The 6,000-nt window shown below is 31.4% G+C and overlaps 1 non-coding gene across 1 annotated transcript; it reads left to right on the forward strand.

Annotated features, from left to right (window-relative positions):
• The first annotated feature begins 246 nt into the window (after nt 1–246).
• Nucleotides 247–319, forward strand: Trnar-ucg. The gene has a single exon. It is a non-coding gene; the product is annotated as a tRNA-Arg (tRNA).
• Nucleotides 320–6,000: the final 5,681 nt, after the last annotated feature.

The following is a 6,000-nucleotide window of genomic DNA, read 5'->3' on the forward strand; positions in this document are numbered from 1 at the left end:
AAAAATAAAGACAGTCATATAATAATATAGCCTACCTAAGACTAAGAATTCCGAAATCGGCAATATATCTTCAACATTGTTAAGGAGGTTAATAATTTTGAATTGCTGGAAATATGGAAAATAATGTTAACAAAATTTGTTAAATGATGTCTATTTAAATGAAGAAATAGGTTATTGAGCAGATACCAGCTCAGTTAGTTCATTCTACTCGCATTCAAGAGTAACAATTTTTCAGTTGCTTCACAAGACCGTGTGGCCTAATGGATAAGGCGTCGGACTTCGGATCCGAAGATTGCAGGTTCGAGTCCTGTCACGGTCGAGATTTTTTTGCTGGTTAATTCCTATGTAGTCTACATAGATTATTCTAAAAATAATCAGTTCCACTTTATTGAGCACAATAAGATTTGAGATTTGTCCAGAACAAAATCATTAGCGTTATTAGTAATAATTGAAAAATTAAAATGAAATTTATTCTCCTTTTGTAAAACAAAATTTTTTACAAAGAATCTCTCTTAGAATTAAATTATTGAAAATCCGTCAACTCCTAAATTTGTCAAAATCCTTAGCGTTAACATAGTAATTCAACTAAAACTCAACACTCTCATTCTAAAAAACAATAATATAAACACTTCATTTATAAGAATTTTATTTTCCGATATTTATTACATTTTATTGCTATTTTTGTTCCTATTTCGTTATTATCTCTGTTCATTTTGTATTTGTGTTTTCTGTTAACGACATGTTTAAGTGGTAGAGAAGACATATTACTGTCCAAACTTCACCACGTCAACAAATAGAAAAGTTACAGATTCAAAAATGGGATATTTTCCAAGGTTTCTATTTGAAAATTCTGGAAACTCACTACTTCCACCTATACAATTCATACATCTTGAAATATTATAAAGTAATTATGGAAAATCACGTGAAAGTACAATTAAATTTTAAGTTTAATTAAAAAGTACAATATAATTGAAAGTACAATTAAATTTGAAGAAGATCCTCAGAAATTTTGTATAGGGTGGAAGGGAAATAATCGCAAAATAGAAAACCCGGTTCTACAACGAAAATACAAATTTTTCACTGTAATAACTTCTCAGGGCCTTACTAATCAACCAATCAAATTAATAATTTGGCTAATATTGTTATACAAGGGTTATGTTCCATCAGAATCATCCATTAGTACTTAATTTCAGTATTTCCTAGTGGAGACCTAGTGGTTCTCATAAGGCCATCTCAAGGATCAACATTTCAAATACTTAGACTTCTGACACAATGATCATATTATCTCTACAGCTCATTCTTCCCGAAATCATGTATCATAATTGAATAAAAAAAATATTATAAAAAAATTGGAAATTGATTCCTGTGTAAGACTTACTTCAACTCATATTTCCATACACAAAAAATGCCGTAACAGCCATTTGACTGCACTAAATTTGTAATTCTCGTTTTAATTGTATTTTAAAAAGTGAAAGTGACATAACCAACATTTTGATTTGGACTGTACAGTATAAATTGGAAATGGGGCAATTTTGGGCATGAGCCTGTTGTGCCTATCCTCATGTTAAGTATTTGTACACAATGTGATAAATAAATAAATGAATGAATAAAAAAATAAATAAATAAATATTAATATTTATTCATCCACTTGTTATGTATAGTATACATACTATATAAACTTATTTTAATTTTCAGATTATTACCACAAAAGGTAGTCTACTGTTTTCCATTTTTAATTCTACAAAGATTATCCCACTGTTTAACACTTTACTTGCCCTATTACCATAAGTAAGGAAAGTATTGCTTTCCGAAAAAAATGAAGGTACTCAAATTTCCAAGTTTCTATACGTTTCAAGGTCCCCTGAGTCCAAAAAAGTGGTTTTTTGGGTATTGGTCTGTATGAGCGTAACTGTGTATGTGTACACGATATCTCATCTCCCAATTAACGCAATGATTTGAAATTTGGAACTTATGGTCCTAACAATATAAGGATCCGACACGAACAATTTAGATCAAATGCAATTCAAGATGGCGGCTAAAATGACGAAAATATATTCAAAAACAGTGGTCTTCGCGATTTTCTGGAACGATTTTGATCAAGTTTATAACTAAAATAATTAACTGCCATGAGTCTATCATGAGCCTCATCTATGCAAAGTTTGATTTTAGATTCCCAATTATCAGGCTTCAGATACAATTTAAACAAAAAATTTCAAGTGGAAAAGATTGAGCATTAAAATCTCTACAATTAATGTTTAGTAACATTTTCACCAAGCATCAGCAAAATAATCTCGAAATTCGAGAGAATGTGATCATTCAAATATTGCAAACTGTTGGCAACTGTTGATTCTATTAAATCATTCACTATGAAGAAAGAGATAGCAGACCTCGTGTGTCTCCAGCGTTATTGTCCTGTCACCAGCTGGCTCAGATCTTTGAATAGTAGAGTTCAGATGCGCCTATAATAATAATATCGAGTGACCTGGCTGGCTCAGGTCTGGTGTCAGAGTTTTCAGGTCGCAACTGATCAATTTCAGAGCCTCTGACATGACCTAACGACTGCTTTTTAGGCAGCCGGGACCGACGGCTTAACGTGTCCATCCGAAACACGGGAGTGGCCCGAGATAAATATCTTGCCCGGGCCGGGATTTGAACCCGGGCCTCTGAATCATGAAGCCAGCATCTGATCCACTCGACTACGGCCACTCCAAGAGATGCGCCTGAACACTAGCGTCAGGTGATTAATTTTCATACCGCCAAGGAAAGTTGTGTGAGTGCGCCACACCAGATTTTCTCATTTTGCTTTCGAGTTTATTGTAATTAAAATCACCTCACTTGTATGGTTTACTTTATTAAAATTAATAAAAACTATATAAAAACTTGAAGGACCCTTTTATTTAAAACATTTCAACAACACTAGTTTCGGCCTAAATTAGGCCAAAGTAGGCCGAAACTAGTTGTTGAAATGTTTTAAAGTTTTAAAATGTTTTAAATAAAAAGGCTACTTCATGTTTTTATTAATTTCATTGTACATTTATACTAATTTAGGACACTACTACCAAGAAAGATAAGTTATAAATTCTAAATTTTTCATAGGTAAACATTCTACTTGCTCTGCTACTACTTACACTTACATTTTGCCTGGATCAAATCTTGAGGGGGGGGGGGCATTAGTTTAGAGAGTGAAGGTTTGGAATATAGGACTAAGCAGTTGTCACGTTATTCTTTATATTTAAATAACGATTAGCCTCCTGCTTGGCATCAGTCGGTAAAGCATGAGATTTAATATAATTAGGGCGTGGTTTTCTAATAGTATTCAGTCTTAAAAAATCTTGTTAGGCCTAGATATGGGCTTCTCCAATAACTCTTGTAATTCAATAAATAATAAATATATATATAAATGATACTTATACTATAGAGATGAGGAATATAAAATAAATTGCACACCATGAAAATTTCACACATATATTACACAAATAATGCAAAGATCAATCGAGGCAAAAAATATATATAGAGCGATAAAAAATATAATATAAAAATAGAACAATATTTGAAATCAATAAAAATATCACAGGCTAAACTTTATATTCTAGATTTGTGGCACGAATCATTACCATGTGCCTTTATCTTGAAATCATATGCATTCTTGGCATGTAGCTGTGACATGTACTTGCTAATACTTGTCGGCTTGGATAATTCAATCAAAAATATGTGCTCTAAGATCAGCTTGATAAATTAGCTACTAATAATCCAAATATATCTATATTAAAATCTCTAGTATTTAGTAGATTTATTTGTATCGAATATATATTTTCATCTCAGGGTGCAAGATTCGGCACCTGACGGAATAGGTAGAGCCATTCATCTAGTGAATTAGAACTATGATAAATTATCGCAAATTGTATTGCAAAAAATTAAATATTGTATGCATACGTTAGATAGCCTAGATTTCGTACTTCTTTGATTAAATAGAAATTTCTAAAATATTGATCTATATATTTTTCTTTCAATTAAATACCTTTAATACTAATTTTTACTTGCGCAAGTATTACTCTTATTAATTTCTTAATTATAATAACCCTTTCGGCGAGCTAGCTTTGATCATCAGATTATTTCGAAGCACTAGGGCGCCCATCACTAAATTCAAATTTAATCACTCACGTGTCGAAAATCTTCTTGTAAGCCGCCGATGTCGATCCAACTCCATGTGGTCCGGGAATATGGTAGCCGGAATCGTCTCCTCCAAGGGTTTATAAATTTAATTAAAATGAAAAATGACTTCTGCTTCACAATAGCATCACGAAGTCTTTTAAGAAATTTAATAATTTACTTTAACTTTAAATTTTTACAAAATTATTAATAAGGTACTTCGCTCTAAAATATTTGGGGTCCTCTTATGGTGGCATCTGGCTGGCGAGTGCTGGTTCTTCCTTCTCAAGTTTTACAGATTCTCTTTCCGACTTTCAAATTAGCATAAAATTTAAATATCTCAATCCTCCGCCATTAAATTCAAATAGATCTTACAAAAAATGCCAAAATATTGCTTAGATTATATGATTAATAATTTCTTTGCATTCGAGCCATATTGATAACATAGATTACACAAATTTTTACACGAAAACTAGTACATTTATATAAATATATATAAATATTTTTAAATTGGCCTACAGTTGCCGCCTATTAACTGCCGTTTTACTATTGGTGCATGCAAATTTTTATTAGGTATTCATGCGCCTGGTAACTCTTATTTCCTGAATACATTAAATTATTTTTATTTGGTTTTTTATTTATGCCCTTTGCATGCTAGTTAATATTCTATATATTAATATTAATTCCATGCTAACTAATAATTAGCCACGTGGACGGGTGTTTTCTCACATTGCACACCGTCTGATTGCAATAAAGCTCTGCCAAGGGGTTTTGGTCAGATTCTACGTTCTTCGGTTTGATCGATCTCTAGGTCACCGATCTGTGAATACATCTACCTAACCTCAATCTTCAAATATTTTATAAATAATCTATTTATGAGTAGTAAACTTTCTTCAAATCCTTTTTAAGTTCTTGTACCATTTAGCCAGAACAAGCTGATGCTATCTTATCTTGATTATTATCTGCTTGGCGATATTAGCCAATTACTTTATTTTTAGACCTATTACTATTTCTGTTAGGGTTTTTTCTCTACCCAAATTTAAATATGTTACACGCGCCCCTGGGTTTGAATTCAAAATATTTGAGAATCACAATGTTTTTAATGAAAACCCACCCTTCAAATACACTGATATACACTATACTTTATTTATAAATTATACTCTCCTACTTCTATCACATTTCGCAGACATATTTGCTGCATCTCCTTTATACCTTTATCAAAAACAATAACAAATTCTCCTCTTCAACACACATAAAAATATCATACATATAAACTTCTAAACGTACTCCTCCTGACACCATTTACAACACAGTAATTTTTAAATTCGCCGCTTGCAGGGCTGCCAACTTAACTACACACATTTCATAATTCTCATAAATGATTTCTTTTAGACAATAATTTCGATTCATAAACTTCTGGGCTTATGTCTTATAGTATTTCTTAGGTCTTAATATAAATAATTTTCTATACATCAGGTACAATACTTTTCTTTTGCTAATGGCTTTTTGGTTTTTTGGTAGCTTGTATTCACTTTAACTCTTTTCAGGTAACAAACGTGGCATAATTAAAAGTAATAAATATAAAACATATAAATAAATATATCGACATTAATAAATATAATAAATAACAATAATAAATAACTCTTTGGGTACAGTACTTCTTTTTATAAACATATGTTCAACAGATATTACATTCATTTGATTTGGGTGGCTTTTGGTCAGCTGTTCGCTGGTTCTACAGAATTTGCTGTCGAGTTTCATAACTATTAACCTAACTGCTCAATTTTTTCTCTTAAAAAGGTAATTAACAAATTTTAATTTTATTATCCCCGCTTGTGTCCTTTTTTATCT

The sequence above is a fragment of the Nilaparvata lugens genome, chromosome 3, assembly GCF_014356525.2.
Source record: "Nilaparvata lugens isolate BPH chromosome 3, ASM1435652v1, whole genome shotgun sequence".
Classification (NCBI taxonomy): domain Eukaryota; kingdom Metazoa; phylum Arthropoda; class Insecta; order Hemiptera; family Delphacidae; genus Nilaparvata; species Nilaparvata lugens.